Raw genomic sequence first — 22,880 nt, 5'->3', positions numbered from 1 at the left:
AACCACGGCTATATAACCGTATCTAGTTTCAAAGGCGTTCTTGTTACAAGTCCAATACAATATCAGGTGAAGCTGGCCTTTGGTCACGACAGCGACAAAGCATACCTGGTATTAGACACGACAATTAATTCACTTGGTATATTGTTCCCTTTCAATCAAAGCGCACTGATTGCATTGCGCGTACATATAGATTAGGTCCTATTTGCTAAATTGAATTTTGGTTATTACTAGCATGGTATGGAATAACTAATTAACAATAGCTAATTATGCTGATTATTACATGGATGTCCTGTACAGTGTGTGTTTGTTTGATCATGTACAAGGTATTATATGGATGCAGTATGTATTCACTGGTCATTCCTTTGTACGTAGTTGAATGAATTGCGGCAGGTCACGAAAACAATATGCCAACAGAAATCCCCTTAAACTGGATAGGGCGATTTATAAATCAATGGCTTTGCTTGCTCTGCCTTACAGGATCAGAACAATGTTGAGCCACAAAAGGGATGATGAAAGGCAATTTCAGGTAGCCGAGATGGGAACGTTACGAGGATTTTGTACGGAGGGTGTAATTTATTCATAATTTTCAAACTTTGAACTGTAGGATATCAATTTTTTTTGTCTGTTTCAGGATCATAGTTTGGTTAATGTCACATTTTATATTTAAGTAACCAATTACTTTCAGAGATAAATCTTGCCTAAAAATTGACCAATCCAAAATGTGCTTGTAACAAAACAATAGATAGGTACATCGCTAATTGAGTCTGTCGAAACACAATTTACTTTTGAGATAGGACCCGGAATGGAAAAAATAATAAAATTGCTCGCGTAACCGTATGTTCGGGCTAGCTACATTCGATTGCCGCCAGCTATAAAAATACAACAAACAAACTAAAGCCGATGCTCAATTTTCACGGAGAAAAATGCACAAAAAATGCATAAAAATTGGGGTTTTTTCTTCTATTTTTCGCACAAATGAAGGCTGTCAAACTACGGTATTGTTCTGGGCATTGTACGTTAGATAGTTCTGTTAATAATGTACGGTTTATGTGGTCGTTATATCGGACAGTAAAAGTTTCGTATTATGTAGGTACTTTATTCATTAATGGGTATTTGGTAGCGCAATTCAGGAGTTATAACCAGCAATCAGATTTCAGACGTCAATTTGATTGAATTTGCAAACAGTTAACATCACATAATCATTGAAAACTGTAGAAGTTTCTGTTAAAACATTCGATATATCCATACAAACAAGTACCAAGCTACCTACTTACATGCGTCGGAAAAGTATGAAGCAATCCTGTCTACATAACAGAATCGTTCAATAAATAAAGATATTGTTTAGAAAGCACTTTTATTGATGTCTATCTCGAAACATATCAAGAATTTCGGATAACGGAATGTATGTTGTATTGAAAAATATTTGCTCACTTCATACAATATTATGACTGCTTATCTTTGTAAGAATAACATATTTATTTAGCTCAACATTGGTGCAGTGACTGTCATAATTGTTTAAGTGATTAGTTTCTGTAACACCAGCCGTGAGTAATCAGTACTAGACCATGGTACGTTAAACATTCTAATTCAGCTAAGTAAGGTATTACGTGGCTCAGATATTCGGGCAGCTGTGCAGCAAAACACCCCGCTGATGGATTATCCTGACCACTTAGACGTACGTGCCAGTTAGCTTAGTAGACGAGCCGGAAATAACGCGTTTGATAGTGGACACACGACACATGTATGTATTACTGGCTAGATCTTAGATATTGTATGACCCATGGAGAACAAAATGACTAGCGGAGGTGCCATAACGGAAAATCGCCTGAGGAAGTAGCATGCTGAAATGCCGGGGGACGAGTAATGGTACTGTTTTCGCCCTTATACGCCTCCTTTAGACTTAACCCTTTTTTGTAATAACAAAAATCGTTGACAGATGTCTCATAGGACCCAAACGCCTCGTTAGTTCACGCGTTACTGATCGTGTTGGCAGTGCCTAGTACGATATTGACCGAAAAGAAGCCTGACCCATTTGCATGTCCGCTCCGCTCATCTTTCCTTACTCCTCCATATTACTTACCAGTGACGAACCATAACGTCATCGGCATAAGGACTGTTACGTGATCACTAACTAGGTACATTAAGTGGGAAGTATCGTTTGTAATGTAATTAATATGCATTAAGTTGTGCAAGGGCGTCATTGATCATATTATCTTGATGTCGTAGTTCGGTTTCGTACTTGAGGAAAGTTGCATAGATAATTATTGTTATTATCCGAATGATGGATTGACTGCGGTATTGCATTGCAAATATTGTACAACCATGTTATTGCTATGAAGAGTTTTAACTGTGACTTATGAAATATCCTCATTTGACTGTTGTATTAATTTTTTGGGAATGTTGAAGTCAAATGTTTTTATTTCAAGTAGACCTTTCCAAGCTCATATTTGCACGGTACCAAAAATGTCCTGTTTCATGGAGTACAGGACACATTAATTCCACGGTGCAATCACAGAGTGCACATAAGAAGCTTACACTGGAACGTGATAATACTAATTAATAACGGTATCAAATCAAGCTCTGTATCTAGTTTACATTCAATTATCGTGAGTGCTTCACAACAAAGGCTCGATTTCAGCAATCAAACTAATCCGCGTTGGTTTCAACTAAGCTTGGTTTCATGTTTGAGTTTGTACAGTCCATTGTGAACTATGGCTTTGAAAAAAACCCCTGTTTACTTCCTGTACGTTTGATTTTTCCGAAACTATCAATGTTTACAGGTTGCCAATTAACAATCCTTTTGACGTAACGTCGCCAAAAAGGAAACAATTCTGTTTTTGTTTAGTAAAAAAACTTTGTAGCAAAAAAATCTGGCACGTGTGGTGTTATTGGTTTCAAAGAGTTTTATGTATTGGAATAGTGTTCTATGTAGTTCTTTTGCAATCAACAGTTTTACCGTCAACGTTTTTGTTTGAAACTGTGATTTGCGTCCAAAATTCGTCCTTGTCACATCTAGAACAACATTCTTCAAGTCTTTCCGCGTTGGTTCCAACTAAGCTTGGTTTCATGTTTGAGTTTGTACAGACCATTGTGAAACATGGCTTTGAAAAAAACCCTGTTTACTTCCTCTACGTTTGATTTTTCCGAAAGTTTAAATGTTTACAGGTTGCCAATTAACAATCCTTTTGACCTAGCCTGGCCAAAAAGGAAACAATTCTGTTTTTGTTTAGTAAAAAACTTTGTTGCAAAAAAATCTGGCACGTGTGGTGTTATTGGTTTCAAAGAGTTTTATGGATAGGAAGTGTTCTAACCCATGTTTGTGCAATGAACTGTTTTACCGTCAACATTTTTGTTTGTAACTGTGGAAAAAGTCCAAAATTCGTCCTTGTCACATCTAGAACAATATTCTTCAAGTCTTTCCGCGTTGGTTCCAACTAAGCTTGGTTTCATGTTTGAGTTTGCACAGACCATTGTGAACTGTAGCTTTGAAAAAACCCCCCCTGTTTACTTCGTGTACGTTTGATTTTTCCGAAACTGTCAATGTTTACAGGTTGCCAATTAACAATCCTTTTGACCTAGCCTGGCCAAAAAGGAAACAATTCTGTTTTTGTTTAGTAAAAAACTTTGTTGCAAAAAAATCTGGCACGTGTGGTGATATTGGTTTCAAAGAGTTTTATGGATTGGAAGTGTTCTAACCCCGTTTTTTTGCAATCAACTGTTTTAGCGACACCATTTTTGTTTGAAACTGTGATTTGCGTCCAAAATTCGCCCTTGTCACATCTAGAACGTATAAAGACATTATTTAAGTCATTCTATTTTGTATGCAAACTGAGTAACAAAACATCGTTGCAACAGTGAACGAAATACATTAGACTGATAAGGTGGCTATCATACGGACGACCGCGTGCCTTTGCTAACCTCTACAGAATTTATTGGCCAATCAATTGTATACTAGTGGAACTCCACGGTTTCACCCACGTCTTTAAGGGCCCACTTCACGGGAAACAATCTTACTGCCTTCTGGAAGTTTCGATCCATGGATAACAAAATGACTACCAGAGATGTCACAACGTTATATCTCGTCGAATGTTACTAGATCCGCCCTCGTACGCCTTCTTTAGAACCCGCCCACTATTTTCAAAATAAAATCGATCAAGACCAATCTTTGACACATTGGTCGTGATTTGACGAGTGGCCCAAACGCCTGGTCAGCACTAATAACTGATAGTTTTGATCCCGCCTACCGTACGTTATCCTGACCTACCTTACTTATGGTATCTCCACTACCTTCCTCTGTTTCAATCTATGTCCATACTTAAACTGCATTGTTAGACATCATTTGGTACGTTTTCTATCTTTATTAACGGTCCAAGAACTATATCGATTGAGATTTTATCTGGTATGAAGATAGGTAGCTAGGGGATACTTTGGAAAGTGTCATACGCTTTTCACGAGATCTGGAAAGTACTTAATTATCTAGGTACTCTAATGAAACCGTAGCGAACAGTTATGTTGATAAAGTCATCGGTTCTTACTGATATAGTGTACTTAGGTTTTAAATACGAAAAACTATTTCGTAAATATCTATCCTGGAAATATTCCTGCTATAGGTAAAACGAACAGACAGGTAAATTGCGATTGCAATATTAATTGAAAACGCAGTTTAAATCCGACATCGAAAGAAGTAAACAGCCAGATAAATATTGGAGTAAATAAACTAAATTGAATCTGGACCAAAAGAACGGTCAGTTAAAAAGATCAAAAACGAGATCTCTTTCCACGCGGTTAGGTGCAGTTGGCAGCATTTATTTCAGTTCCAGCTAAAATACGCCAACTCCGAGAGGGGAAAAACGATGGTCTTTTACTAGGTACCTACTTTAGTTAGAAATTCTGCAGTCACAGTTTTAATCACTAATTTTGTCATGTTTGTTACGTAAATATGTTAAAAGTTTGTGTTAGGGAGTGTTGGCATTAGATTTGTTTGTTTGAATTCTAATGTTTTATTTAAGACTGTATTTGAATTAGTTGAACTTAGTAGTAGGCTTTTTAGTAGAACTGCCTCTTTAGGTCATATAGTACTTACTCGTATAGTATTACAAGGGCCACGAGAATGCGAATAATTTGCGGATTTAGGCGAGACCAAACCGAACCTGTTTCTTCTAGGTTATCAGACTGACTCCATCGATTTGTCGTTCATTTATCAATGTATTCTACAGGAGTTTATCATCATTTAAGCGTAGTATCGGAGAAATGCCCTCAATGAGGGTGTTACTCAGTCTTACCTGAGATTACAACGATCAATAGAAACGATAAGTATCAAATACTGCCAAGAAATGCGAAAATGGTCCAAACAATTTACGATTTTCCCTAATCTTCGGATTTGTTTGACTGGCTCTTTTATTCCACGCCTGTTTATATTTCTGTGTCAGGTAATCGACATGTGTAGAAGCTTGTACGTAGGTATTTATACAGTGTCCCTTTTATTTCATCATAATGAAAACGTTCTATTTATACAACGGACCGACTATAATTAGATTTATCATCATCAAATGAGTCGGCTATTTCATTTGGTTAAATTTTATTGTATCATAAAGATAACGCTATCTTAAAATGTGTGTAATCCTACATGTAGATCAGATAGAGCGTTGGAGACTGCGGCGTTTTGTCATTCAGGAGACAAAAATATTTTAGTATCGGTATGGTGTGTGTTGTGAGTTGCACGATAATTCCCCCGCGTGGCATATGGGGAGACACATGTCACGGGGTACGGTTCCCCTATGAATACTCGGCTTAAGCATTAAATTCGGTCGACCGACTGTTTGTTTACAAATTCTGGCACGGACCCCGATTGCATGAGCCGATCTCGTTCCTAACCGGTTTTTTGCCGAGCGATTAGAAGTATGTCTCTATGTGCAGTGTTGAATGTTTCATCATGTTAACATAAATATGCTAGTACTTGATAAGTGTCTGTTGTATACTATGTAGTGATAGAGCGATAAACTTATAAAGATTACATTTTAGGTGCCCGCACCCGAACCGTACCCTTTTAAAAGATATCATCGCATTACCCCGAGGTCTTATTTCCATAGAAATGTTGTACACGCAATATTCTAAGAAGATTTCAGTATAGAAGACTATAAATGCAGTGCACGAGACATTTTTGTCGCCGTTCATGCTGGTTTTTATAGCGTTGATGACGCATGCGCCTCGCTGAACAGATTGCGATGTTACTATAAGGTTAGAAAAACATATATCATAATAGGGTATTCGTTGTAAACTTTTATGAAATTGAAATAACATACGATGTTCCAAGGTACGTTATGGGACGTAGTAACTAGCACGCGTGTTAATTGGTACATCACGGAGAAAATACAATATTTGTATAAGTAGATAGTTATATTTATATGGCGTACCAACAATAGATATGCTATTTACTAGAGACGAGTAAACGTATACAGTGCGAATGTAATTTGAAGAATCCGCCACGCTGTAAAGATTTCTTGGATGAAATTGTGTTCGTTCTAGTTAATCCGTTTTAGTTCTTTTTCCGTCAGCGTCACAATGTCGCTAAACAGCGTCTGCGGGGAAAGAGGCTTGGTGTACTCTTAGAGAGGACTTCAGTATAGGTAGGCCCTCCATTTCACTGGCAGCTACTCAACACGTACGGATTGGCCTTAACAAAAGCTCCTTGCTCTAATTTATACTTTAAAATACGCCGTGTATAGAAACTTGCTCGGGTAAAACCTCTACCCACCGATTTTAGTAATTCTATTGTACAGATGTATGACAAATAAACTTGAAAGACATGCGCAGTATGAATGAGAAATATATCACGTGTATAAAGCCCTTTCAAATATTTTTTGAGTGTGTATTTAAGGCAGGTTTGGTAAAATAAGGCATTCTATTTATGCCGGAGTATGGATTGAATCCGGTGTGTACCGTTTGGCTGGATGGAGTGCGTTCAACAAACCGTTCGCTCTGCTAATACATATGTACCGATGATTCCCTGTGGTTTACGATTTTACAATCTAACTTTAGAATATAAACCAGATGGCCGGCTAAAACACTCAATAGAAATATTTGAACACACTTTATACACAGATTATTTACGTGGACGACGATGAGAATCACCAAAATTATGAAAGGAAACTAAACAGCGTCTACAAGCCTAACGGACCGAGCATTTAGTTTTCAAACTTTTCAAACATTCGCTCCAATAGCTCGAATAAACTGCAGCAATAAAGTTGAACAGTAAAACTAGACTTACCTAAAGTTTATCAGGTTTGTAGTGTAGGAGATCGCGGAGACAGGCCGGTGCGGGTCGCAGATGCGCTCGCGGATGCGTGTGTCGCGTTATCAATTAGCTCCGGTGAGCATGATCGCGCGGATGAAATAAATATACAGTGCGCGTAAACAGTGCAGCAAGGCCGGCGCCGACGGCGACCACTGGGCGAATATCCCGAGAGAACGTCGCGTCGTGCACGAGCGGCCACACGAAACGCTCAGATCGATACCGGCGCTGCCGCGCTCCAGCTCCCAACTAACCACGGCGGGACCAGCGACCGGCTACACCACGCGAGGCACACGCCCGCCCAGATAACTATTGAGAACAGTCGAACCGGCCACAATCCCGACTGTGACCACGTACAGATACAATGTACGCTACTTTGCACCGCATATCATTTCAAATCATGACGTAGTGGGGACGCAGGAGAATCGTGCTGAGCATGCGCAATGAGAGGTAGGCGCGGCGTCGCGATATCAAGCGACGGAGGCGGTGGAGGCGATGGTGGCGGCGACGGGCGGCGTGGAACAAAGAGAAGCCACGTCACGCCGCTCTACCGGTGCTGGATGCGGGCCCCGGAGCGCACGCAACACCATCGATCATACGCACGCATAGCCTGCGACCTCCACACCACATTGCTCACCAACCTACTTTGCATATCGATTTCCGCTACTTCTTACCCTCACTATAATCACTAAAATCTCTCGAGCCACTAAACAATTATAAGCATTTTACAACAACGACAAAGTTTTAAACTGAGGAAGAGTTCCAACGCCTTCACAGATAGAGCGAGCAAGTCCTTAAACTTTGAAACTTATAGATAAGGAAGATTAACTTCATAACTACTTAATTAATTAAGAAGTCTTGAAGCTCGCGACACAAAAATAAATCGCAGTAGTAATGTAGGGAGCAGCTCGCAGAGAGCCGGAGGGGAGTCTCACAAACGGCCATTGATCAATCTCGTCCGCGAGAATTAACGCGGTGGCCACAATGTGGCGAGGTGGTTACGCTCAATTATTGCACCCGTCATATAATATTAATCTGTTGATTAGCGTTCCGCTACAATCGGACTACCACCTATACAACTTTTCAATAATCCTATTTCGATTGTAGGGACGAACGTGCCGTATCTTCATAATAAGACGGGCCGGACCCAATTCAATAACCTCGGACACATTTCAATGTCAGTACATACACGGCAAAACATTATTAACTCAGAATATTTTAAGGTAATACATACCCAACAATGAATCAGGCCATGTCAGCAGAAATAGCAGATTATTGCTTACAAAATATTTACCTGAAACAAAAAATAAATTCTCATTAACAATCAGTTTTACATGGCATTATTTAATAACACGTCTACGAAACCAAAGTCGGTCAGTTTGAATTATTCCATTGAGTTATTTTCATTGGCACCTGCTTTAATATTTGAAACGCCTTACAAAAAAGCTCCCCTCGTATTCTACATTGTTTCGGAAGTCTGCGGCAAGTTCAAACGAGTTCGCTTTTACTAGCTCATAATTTCTCCTACGAATCGTACCCAATCGGGGTGCGACAAAGATATGTGAATAAATAAATATTCGCGTGGAAAATTATGTAGAAAATTTATAAATAGTCAAAAGGCGTCATATTTGCAGTAAATCTATTAACATTTCAATTTTCTATCAGAAACAAATAAAACAAGTTGTGGAAAATTAATGTTCCAGCAAAGTCTTTGAGTCAAAGGACAAACAAAAAATAAGCAAATCGCCATACTGGCTGCATTTTCCTAGTTGACTGAGTAAAATTAGATACGCACTTCAAAGAGCACATAATTGAATCCCCTTTTAATAACGTTTGCAAACTAACTTCATCTCATTTCGCCTTTTAGCAAACCTTCCGACCAAATAACTTTGTAATAACAAAATATTCAGTCTATTTCACTTGAAATATGCAAAGAATGTTAGTCTTTTTAAGTTAAATGGCTAGTATTTTTCTCGATGGACTGGCTGACGTAAATGCCTGCGACGTTAAAACAAGTTTCTACATATCGTGTCAAGTGAATTGGAGTGCCGTAGGTACTAGGTGTAGATGTACTAACTCGGCACCTAACCCAACCGGTCCACTAGCATTCGCAGATCGAGTTACAGGCCACAAGCTGACCGTATTGTGCAAAACTTCTCTCCGGCAAATATCGAAAGCGTTTTAGCACTGAACGGACGACTACACAAATAAATCGGCACGCCTGCATTTCACTGCAAATAAAAGTTCTTTAATAATGACAACTAATGTAACAAAGTGGCGGTTTCTGTATCAAGTTTTATAGCGGACGAAGAAAATAATTGTCCATTTAGTCTTGTTTGAAAAAGCCATCATTTCTTGAAAATGTTTAATGGTAAACTCAGCGCCGCTTTGTAGAAGGAAGAAAGAAAAGTGACTGTGAAATATTGCAAAAATGATATTCGCCGTAAATTATCAGCAATTCCGAGAAATCGATACACGTGTCACAGCAAATTACTTAAACGATACTACTCAGAGCCTATCAAGTATGAAATGAAGGCTTTAATAATTTGTACCTGGCTCTCCATTCATTTTATTACCTGGTTCTTTTGAAAAAACCAACGTCGTTTCTCGTTTCGGAATTCATAAAAACATTGAGCTGTAGAAAAGAAAATTGTCCGCAGTATAAAATCCCAATCGCTTTTCAATCCGTACATCTCCTGAGCTGTGACTAATATTTTTATTGAAAAAGAGTTATTCAAGGCGGACTTGCTCTTTAATATTTAATGCAAGTATTAATCCTTAATAATGAGTGCTGGAAGCGGTTAGTAGTATTCAAGTCGTGTACTTTTATTTATTCAATATTTTTCGTTCAAGGATAAAACAGCTATTGTAATTTTTTGCTATGTAACTGAAACTTAGAACGTTTTAGGTGACAATGGATATAATACTATTTAGAAAACTGGCTTCTTTATCTGAAAAATACGTTTTTGCAATGTCATTTAGGAATAAAGAAAATACGCCTCTTGTACATTCGTTTTAGCAAACCAATTTTCAGATAAATGACTGAATATAATAATAGAAATATCGAAAGTCATCTAAACATAATTCCTAGTTCATTCAATCTAAAATGGCTGAAACTTCAAGAGCTTACACGAGTTATAAAACGCCATTATGACGTCGATAAAAATCGCTTAGTAAAGCGTGTTAAAGTGGAATTGTAGGGCATTAACAAACTTCCCCACTTTGAAAAAAACTGGATCAAAACAAAAGACTATCATTAGTTTCCGAATGCACGCCGCATGCAACAGCGTAATCGCTTATATTGTAGCAAAACCCCACAGTTTTACACTAGACTGAGGAAGTTTTTTTCACAAGCCTGTATAAAAAGTTTTCAATCTATCGCCGCGCCAAAGTTCAGTCGAATCGATTCGCAAAACAGAGGGTCCGACAGACATAGTTACTTCGCATTCATAATAGTTCAACAACCTAATTTGAGCATGGTTCACCAACCTAATTGAATGGGCTATAAAAATATTACCCTCGTCAAACATAGTACCGCGTAGTACTACATTAGTCAAGCAAAAGGCTAATGGGCAGTTTCAACACCTTCGTAAAATTACTGGCTTAAGTTATCAGCCAGATACCGACAAATTATTCAAATTGTGAATTAGATTGAAGTTTCCATGTAGACTGTACGTCATGCATCGACAGTCGGCAAATGCATGACGACACGGTGGGAAAAGATTTGTTTCCATAACTTTAGTCGTCAAACGCCATAATTCCCACAACCCTTTGTAACTGCCATAACCTATAACGACAAGCGCATAACTGTTGCATAAGATTTTAAGGTGTCAGCAGTGTAAAGTGGGCGTCAGTCACGTCGGTCATGTATTTCCGACGCTAAGTAGATAAATCGAACGTCGGGCGGCGGTGGCGAACGGACACTTGATTGAGTGCCTGTGTGTACAGCGCAGGAAGCACGTGAAATTATTATGATGCACCCGTGAACACGCTACTGCGCTTTGGTTTGCATGAATATTTCAAGTGGAGGGCCAAAGTTCCTCGATCGCGTGACTCACTCGCAAGATGTGTCGAACTGTGTAAACGGGGGAGACACCGTTTGTTTTTCAAATTGATTTGTAAACTACTAAAATAAATATAAAATGTGAATGTTAAGGATGGACTTAAAATAAATATAAAATGTTAAATGTGAAGGATAGTCTTAAAAGATTTCAGTTCAAGTACTTGTAGTACTTAGTTTTATATCCTAGCTATGTATTTTAAGCACCTAAACTTCACTAGCGGTATTTACTTTAAAGAACGCTTAAAACTTCCATCGCTGCGAGGAACTGAGTGCGCCTTTTTATCTCAATCTATCTGAACGGAAAGACCAAACTTATCGGACTTCAAAGATCGCAATAGTGCACAAGTCGTCACAGATTTTTAACTCATAACCTATTTCCGTAACCTATTTCCTTCAGTAGACGAGCGTCGCAGCCATTTTATATGTTTTACGAAACTATAGGAGCTCGCACAAAAAGAAATGCCATTATAGAGTTGTGTCACATCTCGGCGTCATTCATTTTCGCTAAGTTTTAATTAAATTTTGTCACAACGAATGACTCTAGGGTACTATAGAAATACCGTGCTAATAGGATTACGTAAAATTTTTGTCGAATGCTAGTAGCGACTAGTATTATTACTACCGCAGGTAAAATATGTATTAGCCGGAACTGCAAATAATTTTATTCGTACAAAGCTCATACCAATGATGTTACAAAACGGGATTTTTTAAATTTTGCGGTGAAAGCACGTTAACAAGTCGGTACGCAACCGCACAGCACACGCTTAATTGTGGTCAGCTTTACCCTAAACACCAGCCTAGCGTTCAAATAATTTGGTGAATTTCACAATTCGGACAACACTCGAAACTGTTCAAACAGTTAGGTCGGTGGAAACTATTTTATACAAACCGCAGTAACACTCGCCCGCCGAACGCATGCACTTTGTAAGCCCTGTTTGATTGAACCAAACCACTCGTTACATACGCTAAAATATTTAATTAAATGCTATTTTATTGAAACTTCATTACGAATTCAAAATTTCAAAACGAATGCCAATTTCAAAATATAGCAAGTAATAATTAGTATGTTCCATTTAGGTAGCTGCACGGGGCTTAAGCAGGCCGCAAACATTTCAATCATATTTACTGAATAAAATATATTCGTAATGTTATTTCAATGGAGGTGGTTTCGGGGAATATTTTATATTAAAATAAATTTACTTTACCACAATATTTGTACGTAAAATTACATGTAACCACTGTATTTTTACAGCATTCGTTGGTACAATATGAAGGAAAAGATAGTGTCATGTCGGCCAGTGTTGAAGATCTGGGTGACATAGGACGAGCGTGCACAAAGGCCTCTTGTAGATAATAGGTATTATAACACCGTAAACTCTCGCAGCCTTTGAATAGGGTATCGTCCTAAGTTTCACAAGATATCGATTTTCGACTGCGATTCGTTCGCCCACGCCTCGACACTAAGAAAATTCTTGTACACATAGTGAAAGAAGTTCTCAAGTATCGTTGTTTAGAATTTTCTTAAAGGTCAATCATTTTTAATACTCTTATTTTTATTTCATTTTGTGGATCAACTATACATTCAAGTAACAGTGCCAGCAAACAATTACCGAGTACGTTCTGCTGAGCACTTTGGCAGGTCATTGGGGACGAGCTCTTCAGAACCACGAGGAATAGCCATCCGCCTGCTTAGTGCTCACTCCTCAACTTTATGACGTCATAAAAATGGTCGGTTAATTTAAAGGTCAATGTTCAGATGCCAGCCAGTTTAGTTAAGACTCCGTAAAACTTTTCCTGCTTAAATTTCCACATTAAATGTCCCAGGTTTGGGTGAAATCCCTATTCTATTAGATACGAAGTAATCAATGTAATGCTTCGGAACTGGACGGAGGAACAAGCTGGAAAAACTTTCTTCGGACCCCGTGAACATTGCATATTCTGCAGTATCGAGCGAGGCCAGCTCAAAAGGGAACGCTTTTACTTGCAAAAGATGATACCTAGAATTTAGAAGTAACATTACCTGTACACATATTATCCTGATTAAAATGAACTTTACATTTCAAATACGAGCAGCGCATGTTACATACTTAGAAAGAAAAATATCCAAGAACTCATCTCATTTGGTTGACAACCCTTGCATATTGTATTACGACGTAGGTTTAAATAACGTAAATAAACTTGAGAAGTTGCATCTCTCAACATCAAAGGACTTGCGCAACTGTGCCGTTTATAAAACTGTGTAGGTGCAGTAATGGCATGTAAATTATTGGAAAACTGAAAGAGCATTGAATGCACATAAGTACATTACATGTATAGAAAACTACTGGCATATATTCCTAGTAGTTTTCTTTCAGGTGAAAATAATCATTTGAGAGACCATGTCCTATTTCAATGCAGAGCAGTAAAGAGCTTATTTAAATAAATTAAAATCCAAAAGTTGCCCAGTGGTCGGAATTCGACCGCGCTGAGAAAAAATGCAAGTGTAATAATATTTTAGCTTTTGCTCTGCTTCTCAATGTAAACTTTGACTAAGCTAAATCTCACGCTCCACCGTGTCCGTAACACGCTTAAAAAGTTTCTCCCCGCATTAATTTATAGTTAAAATAATTACTCGCTGTTGCCTTGTACTCGCACGGAGGTAACTCGCGTGCATTATGCAGTAGAGATCCTTCTGCGATACCTTTTCTAAAGGCTTAAATCAGAATTTTATATTATAAGGTTCACTAATATCATTATTATATCAAAGTTACAAAGTAGCCTTTGTCAATAAATTCAGTTAATACTGTACTTATATTTAATGACACTGAAAGGAAAGTCCATTTTGAGGCTAGACTTTGTTCTTTGAAAGTTCTTTTATGATGCACCAAGCCTTTGTGCAAGTTTTTAATAATTAAGCAGTACTTTAAGCATTTTTAGTTCTTCCAACCAGGTGATCGGAAGAGAAGCTTTGCTTGCATCAGAGAGAATCATTTATAAAGTTATGGTTGACTTGTGAAGCAGGCACATTTCCTCAAAAACTTGTATTGAGACATAATAGGATTATTTTATGAAAGGAAGACCAACTACTGGAAAAAAGTAAACTGAAACTGTTCTAATTTTCTTTCAAAAAGTTTTACAATCTCCATACTAACATCTTATTCTTACTGCATTACTATACTGGCTTGGAAACCTACTGTGAGCTGTTTCCGTAAATTGGAAGGCTTTTAAAAATAAAATTGGTTTAGGTTATTATAGTCAATTATTACCTTAGTTACAGATCTTATTTTTCTTACGAAAACTTTGAAACCTGAAGCTTTCTTAAACATGATGTTGTGACTATCGTACCGAATTGGTACAAGAACAAAAAATATCACTAATCATAATAGATCACTAATTATCTTTTAGGCCGGATACACGTGGCCTTAGGCTCAGTTACATCAATGAATATCTGAAGTATTTGTTAAGAAAAACAATGCTTATATTCTCAGTTAGTTACACACTCTGAGTTAACCATAGGTACTAGCTACATGCGGTCGAATTCGGTGCATATCTGCATTGGATGAAGTTTCAAACTGATCTGGTATTCCAAAGCGAGAAACTTTCCAATTCTGTTATTTTTTAGTTACACCTTTTCCGGCACGAGCGCTACTGTGGCGCTTTCACGCATTTCAATAAAACCGATTTCTGTTGACACACCTTTTTTTATTCGATTCGTATAAAATTTTGCAGTGTGGTGTTAGTTTTAAACGACCTTCAGTTTTAAAAAACTGGATCTATATTGGAAGGTCACTTCATACCTAACTGTTTAAATATTACTGAGACCTTATTAAGCATCTTAACTGAGGTCTATTTTTAAAGTAATGTTTCCACGTGTCATCCACTGTTAACTCATCTTGTTCTTCAAATAATACAGACCAAAAATAAACCCTTAGATACAAGACTGGAAGCATAACAACAGTGGTTGGAATAATCGAAGCACAGGTACATAATCTCCGATATAGCCTCAGCTTAAGTTAGTACCAACTCTGTTCCGTCGGCGGTATTGTGTTGATTCAAGTGAATAGCCAACAGAAAACCACTTTACCGGGATCAAAAAGCCAACTGGATATCGTAAGCCCGGCACTCGGATCTAGGACTGTAAGTGGAGAACATCACTAAAATTGATTATAAATAGGCTGTTTGTTGATCTTTTTATCGAAATGTTATTATTTCGCACTAATTAGGAGTATCGGATTGCTTGGGTTAATTAGGTTGAGGTGGTCAGATAGGCAGTCGCCACGTGTAAAACACTGTTACTATGTACTTGGTTAGAATGGAAGCCGACCCCAAAAAAGGCAAAAAGGCTAAGCAGATGATGATTATCAATCCGCTACAAGCAAAGTGGATGCCCATAGGAAACAATAATAAGGCACTCGAAATTAATTAGTTACTACAAATGAGCCAAGCGAACAACAATCCGCGGAGCTTTTCCGATATTCTGTCGCACAAATAGAATTCTGTATGTAGAAACAAACACGCGAAAGTTTGTGATTGTCTGAGCGGCGAAGTGGGCAGTGATCTAGATTTATTTATACAATCAGAACAACATATAGGCTACTTTTTATCTTAGTGGGGAAATTAGTTTCCTCGGGAAGCATGTGAAACTGCGGGCGTAAACTAGTTATTCAATAAGTCTGTTTGAGTGTACAGATTATTTGATAATGTAGTGTATTCGTCGACAACACTCAACGTGGTATAGCTCAGTTAGAAGCGTTTCATAATGCTCGTGGGTAGTTACGTGCAATCAGGTAATTTCATTTGCCGCCACCACGGCGAGCTCAGGCACGTATAGGCAGTAGATTTAGAAACGACGCTGTTTTATATACACATAACAAAGTCAACTTAAACGACCCAAGTTTATAATTAAAGCCCAAGGCCATCCCCAGTCGATAAGTCAGCGATTTCCAAGGGGTGAACCTGTCTTACAACTTACGTAAATAGGTATTTAGGCCGTATTTATGACAATATTACGTCGGAGCCGAACCATAATTTGGATAAAAATATAGGTTACCATTTCCTGCTTTGTAGATAAAATAATTTGGGGCATCGAAGTACGGGGCTGCGGATTATCTGTTAGCCTGGCGCTAACGGCACATGAAGGTATTTTAAGTATGAATTGTAAGGTAAGGGAACGAACGCGGCTGTGATAAAGTGCCTAAATAATTTATGCGCAGAGAGTAAAGACCCAGATGCCACGCTCTCTAACCTACATTGCATGTTTCAGTTTTAGTTCCAGAACGATCTACGCTGCGAGAAATTCAGCTAACAAATCGACTGCCCTTATAAATTCATACGATTTCAGTATTCTTAGCGTGACCTTCAACCGTCAAACAAGCAACATTGCTATGGCAAGGAACAAGTCAAATACAAACTCGGAACAAAGTTAAATTAATGCATTTTGTTTAGGGTCTACGCGTACAAATTACGGCGGGGGCACAGAGACCGAATTTAATATGATAAACATGTTCTATTCATACCTAACGCTTGCGTACGGTCGCCGGGCAGGGTGCGGGGGGCTGCGAAAACCGTACTACCAATTTGCGTCCTTTACTAAGTCGCTCATAAAGCGGAACAAATATAAACAGTAGGTTTTTGAAACATTGCCGCTTTCGAAGCTAACATTTGAAAACAAAAGCGTTAGATTTCAAAGGTAAAATAAATACTTGATTGTGTACATTGTAAAATTGACGTCGACACTATTTCACATAGTTGGAAAAGTTTCGTTAAAAAACGGGTTTAGGGATTTGCTGGTGACATGGAAAATTCTTTCTATTATTCCGAAGGTTCCGTGTTTTTCCACAAAAAACATCCCTAAGCTTAATAGCGGGATTAAGTATCTATAACATTGCCTCTGATGTTTTTTCTTTTTATAGTAGGTATTCGGTTTCGATTCGTAGGTATTAGGTGAAATCACCATCGATATCAGCTTAATATCTCTGAAACTATGACAACGATAACTATGATAGGTATACAGCCCACTCAAAAACCGTTAGGTTCATAACTTGTCCCGTGTAGAGCGGAAAGAGATATTTAAAGATGTTAGGCTATATCCACCTGATTCATCGACCACTGTCAATGATGTAAAAATAACTGAACATATTTTTGGAAGGAATTTCGTCCAAAATATATATTTTCACATGGAATTTCTCAACAAATATCTGGAACACGACATGACAGGTGCAGTTAGAAACATACAAACGTAATCAACCGTTGTCTTTCAAACGTCAGTCAGAAATATCAGCCGCGTAGACGGACTGCTACGCGCGTAGCAAGCCACTGCTACAAAACGTCATTCTTGTTAAAACTTCGTAGCCACAGTCCTGTTTTAATCGTAGCCGAGTAGTTAAAGGGCTAGCTGTTTGATTGAATTGCAATTTTAGCTACGACATTCATATTGCGGTTTTGGTATTAATTATTGGTCAATATCAACAAAATATTTTGTAAGGAATTATTTCCTCGTAAATGTATAAAATAGAAGACTTGTTTGTACGCTCGCACTCTTTGAAAACCAGTGGGATTAAAAAAACATTTTGCATTTCATCCGTTACTTTTACAGTGTATAGTCACCGAAATATTTTATAGGTCGGATTAATTTTCACTGTGATTTTCAGAAATGGAAAATGGAATATATTTTTGCAACAGTTTTCGGGGCTTTTCACCATTATACAAGTAACTATTAAGTCTTTTATTTTCAGACTGATTGAAAAGCAATTTTAATTAAAACCCTGTTGTATTTAATTAATAAGTACGAAAATATTATTTTGACTTTCATTACTCATTAATTATGTTTACACAGTAATATAAAGCCCATATATGTAATGTACTATTGTACTGTACATGTTTTTATTTACTTTACTATATTTTTGTTTGTAAGAAATATATCTTAAGCCATGTTTGATAATACCCTTACCAACATTACAAATGCGAAAGCAACTCTGTCTGTCTGTCCAGCTCTCAGATCAAAACTAATGATCGGATTTTCCGACAAAGAAACCTATAGTCTACAGCCAGAGAAAGGACGTTTGCTACGTATATACGTATACTCTTTATCCGGTAACAAAATATAGTCTCTTCGCTAGACAGGTGCAACCACGGGAATCTTTCACTAAAATAGAGAACAGTTAGAAAAAAACACAGCCTCATTCAAGCTCCATCAAGTTGAATATAAAACAAGTAGCTATACTATGGGCAAGTTGCAACTTCTCAGAATTCCCGTTATTCGGAAACTACTGAAGAACACGGGTTTTTATTCAAGTGCTTTCAACGCTTGTTGCCTTCTACGAAAGAGCTTAACTTTAGTTAGACAACTAGTTTATTAAGTAGCTTCACAATTTGTACTGTTTAAAGTATAGTAAATAGAGTTAGAAAGAGTGGTTTGCGGGAACTAAATAATCGTACATACGAAGTAATTATGTTTCTTGGAATGCCTGTTTACGTTACAGTAGAAGTAAGCTGTTCGCCACAAACTCGTGGTGTACTTATGTTAGCAAACTATGTAAATAACATAAGAAAATGACGGATCGATACTTACATCTACTGCTCAAAACGGGGCCTAAAATTTGTTTTGCAGAAAACTTTCTAAAACTATATAGAGGTATGGGTGCTCTAATTACTAGAACTATTATCTAAAGACTCAAAAACATCTCCTATTTAATTTGAATAAAATAAATACTAACGAATTTTGAATAAAGTAATTATAAACAATAATTAACTACAAATCTTATAGAGATTTTAATAACCAAGACGATCAAATATCAGGCGATTATCCGCTTATTAAGATTAAACAAAAAAGGACAAATAACCACTAAAAACACGCAGAATTAATTTAACAGACCAAAATAATTATAATAATTATACTTCAATAGATATTTATTAATTAAGTTAGTTGTATATTTTGAACTAACATTATTTAGTTGGTCATAGTAATAAGCTGCGGTTTCAGGACCGCAATAATCTGATTACTGTTTAGTTTTGCTAATTATTATAACCTAATTCATGCACAGGGGTAAAATCATAGTATTATTTTAATGTACTTCTAGTTCATTTTGTTTTTATTTGTTCAATATTTCATTTCAATTAGCTCAACTGTCGTTCTTTGTAAGCATAGTAGAAAGACAGTTATACTACAGTTTAAACTCAGGAAAGCAATCCTTAAACTTGCCTGATGTCATTCAGTTTGTTTGTCACTATGCATGCTTTGAAGTAAACTCACGTGAATGAGTTACAACACTGATAAAATGAGTTAAGGAATTGTTCAACTATTTGTCGAGACTTGTATGACAGCACTAACTGTAACTTCATTCATACACAATACGTAGCTTAATACAGTATTGTATTACTTGAAAATACATAAACGAATTATTACTGCGATAAACGCCACACACAAAGACCAATGAACTGCCTAAATTACCGAAAATAGGCAACATTTATAGGAGAATCAATCAATTCGCCGGGATTATACAGTTCCGACAACTACTTGCACTGATTGGTCCGAATTTAACACAGTAGCCGCCAATCACTATTATTCGCTCATTACATTTTCACGGGAATTTCAGCCGGGCCGGCCGATATTGTGGCTATCGTGAATTTTGCTAGGAACACGGACTCGGAACCGAATCAAAGACCGAACCTGCAATGCCTGTGCATCGTACAATTCCCACGAATACACAGCCAAATTGGTTACCTACCACTGATTTTGAATGACATGCTCCAAAGCTACAAACGAGAACGTTGTATATTCAATGCGTATTTGGTTATTGTTTATATAAATACATACATACATATATTCTACGAGAATTTGTAGCGTTGTTGGTTTTCTTAGGAAAATAAATAAGCCTCCACGAACGACAAGGATATCTATTGTTTGTGTCGTTGAGCGTGATACATGCAATCTTTCGGACAAATACTTTGTTTTATGTCTTATCGATTTTTGATTCTTGACAAAGGTAACGCCATCAATTCGGATCAGCTTCAAATAAATATACATATAGCGTTATATGGAAACTGTACCGTAGCTACAACAGCTGCAACATCATTGAAAAAAAAGACTATCTCAAAAGCGCATTCCTATTCACTTAGGTACCTACTGTTGCCTGGTCACTACCCATTACACTCAATTACGCCCTGTACACTCGTGTTGAACCGAGAAAACACAGCTTGAAAAATAAAAGATAAAGTCTAGACATCGGTATGTTATTCTAAATGAATGAAATTCCATCAAACCACTAGTAGATTAGCAGGCGAAGTAGAAATCCGTTTTGTAAAGTTTTGCAAGTAGGTGAACTGCTTCGAATGGTGGTACGTCGTTGCATGTTAGATGCATTGTAAGCAATTTCGGCGAAGCCAGAACTTGATAACTTTGAACGTGGAACTATGTTAATTAATAAGACATCTCAAGAACACGTTAAAAGCTAAGGAATAACCGTTCTGACGGCGACTGGGGGAAGCCCTTTTGATCAGGTGTTCATCTTGAGATCGCTCATTTGCATTCATGATAGAGAATGACATATGAGGGTATGTAGTGTGTACCTTTGTGTTAATCACAGCTGAAGCCAGAAGCCATTAGTGGACGGTAAGTTACAGTAACTGTCCATCACCGACAGCATAAAACTAAATGAGATAAACCAGTAGCAGACCGCTTTATCGCAAGATCAAATACTGCTACAGATGACCTCAATGACAACGAGCATATAACGTAACTGAATAAGGCAATATAATAATAGGTAGCTACTAGCTAAGGTTCTACATTTCGACGTTTTCGTCGTTTCAAATGTCAATGTAACCCAGTCGAGCGGTGGCGACATATGCCCAGTTGCATTTAGACGTACTATAATATATGTTTGTACTAGCTGTTTCACCCGGAGCCAGATAAAACGTAGCCTATAACCTTATTCAGGCTCTATCAGATTTCGTTTTAGTCATTTTGATTAATGCTCAATCCTTCTCCGTGTGAGAGGAGGCCCGCGCCCAGCAGTGGGACGATAAAAAGGCTGTTACAGTTTTGAGGTAAAAGCGCGACAAACACAGTTATATACGCATATAGATTATTAGTAAAGTTTCAAACGATCGGTTAAATAATAATTGTTTTAATTCCACCCAAATCAGATGGAGTCAGTAATAATTTATTATATGCATATTTCATGACGTGGGTACGTTTGCCTCGGCAATTAAATGCATGATTCGAGCCGTTTTAATTACAATAAAGCTTTTGTTTGATTTTTTTCGGACTGAATGGCATGTTTTATTTTATGTAGATTTCAGTATATCTAGGTATGTAGTACAGAAACCTAAAATAATATTCAGCACGGTAAGAAAACTTTGTTATCTAGCTGTGAAATCTTTTTCACCCACGTAAAATTGTTTATCTAGTAAGTCCATCAGGACAAGTTTCATCTTTACCGTCTAATTCAACTTTGCGTTATCATTTTCAAAATTCAATTGAAAATGTTCAAAAAATGTTTCATAAAAATCAGTAGTTTTCGCTTGAAAAAGTAACGAACATTTCGCACAAACTTTCACGTTTGTAATATTAGTAGGGACCAGTAACTCCATACTGAAAAAGGATTGCTTTTAAATATCATTTCCCTGTCTATTGTTCGAGGTAGTTAGAAGTTGTAACATTGCATTGCATTTTAGTCAAATGTACAAACAGTTACAGTTCAACAAGTACATGGAATACATTTTCGCTCAGTTGTCCTGGTTTATATTTAAATTAGCCATTTGAAAATAAAATGTGTAGAGTCAAACTGAGCGATCGTTGCTTTATAGGGAGCACCTTTCTCGAATAAACATGTTGAAGACTATTTCAACCACAAGATTATACAGAAATATTTTCAGTCCAGTTTGTATCAAGTTTTCACTCCATTTCCACGCAAAATTCCATCTAAATCAGCCATCCAGTGCAAGCGTAGATCAGAAAAACTTATTTTATTGATATCAAGTAGTACGGAAAGCATTTTTATAGGTATTATTTGCTATAGTTCTTCCTCTTGCTTACTTTCTCCCCTCTATGTAGTTAATAAACATAATATTACATACAATATTACGACTGAATGAGAATTCGCAGCTGTGTGAGTATATTCGGCTTGCGATTTGCCGTTATCGATTACGCGATGTAACAAAGTAGCGAACTTGTCTTATGTTTATATCTGCGTAGCTTGAACAATTTCTTTGTGCTTGATTACGTTTATTTTTTTATCGTCTGCCTAGCCTTTTCATTTGGGTTCGGCTTCCAGTCTAACTGGATGCAGCTGCTCCTTCAGCTCAGTTACGCGGGCAACCCAATATCCCTAGGCAAGACTGGTGGTCAGACTTACTGCCTTCTGATCACCCGTAACGACTGCCAAAGATTTCCAAGCGGAGACCTACAGTTTCTCGTGTCCTCCGAAATACTTACTTTTTCCTATAGGTACCATAGGCATAACATAAAAATATTTTAGTAGATAATGGTATTGACAAGCATTGTGCCAGCCGGACATGAAGGGTTGTCTAGGGGGCAAAAAGGTAAGA

General features: G+C 37.5%; 2 protein-coding genes across 6 annotated transcripts in view; both read right to left on the bottom strand.

Moving 5' to 3' along the window:
* Positions 1-22,880, bottom strand: part of LOC110372443 (neurocalcin homolog) — a 98,260-nt gene that overhangs the window by 42,098 nt on the left and 33,282 nt on the right. The window lies entirely within an intron of this gene.
* LOC110372444 (neuronal calcium sensor 2) overlaps positions 1-22,880 on the bottom strand; it is an 84,717-nt gene that overhangs the window by 29,028 nt on the left and 32,809 nt on the right. The window contains exon 1 of one of the 2 annotated variants that reach the window (XM_021329166.3): positions 7,268-7,525. The exons of the other annotated variant lie outside the window; for it this stretch is intronic. The gene's annotated coding sequence lies outside the window, so the exon portion shown is untranslated. Of the gene's footprint in view, positions 1-7,267; positions 7,526-22,880 lie in introns of those variants that run through there. 2 annotated transcript variants of the gene reach the window in all.

The sequence above is a fragment of the Helicoverpa armigera genome, chromosome 1 (genome assembly GCF_030705265.1).
Source record: "Helicoverpa armigera isolate CAAS_96S chromosome 1, ASM3070526v1, whole genome shotgun sequence".
NCBI lineage: Eukaryota > Metazoa > Arthropoda > Insecta > Lepidoptera > Noctuidae > Helicoverpa > Helicoverpa armigera.
Note: the sequence above shows the minus strand (reverse complement) of the source record. Positions and strands in the feature narration are given on the sequence as shown.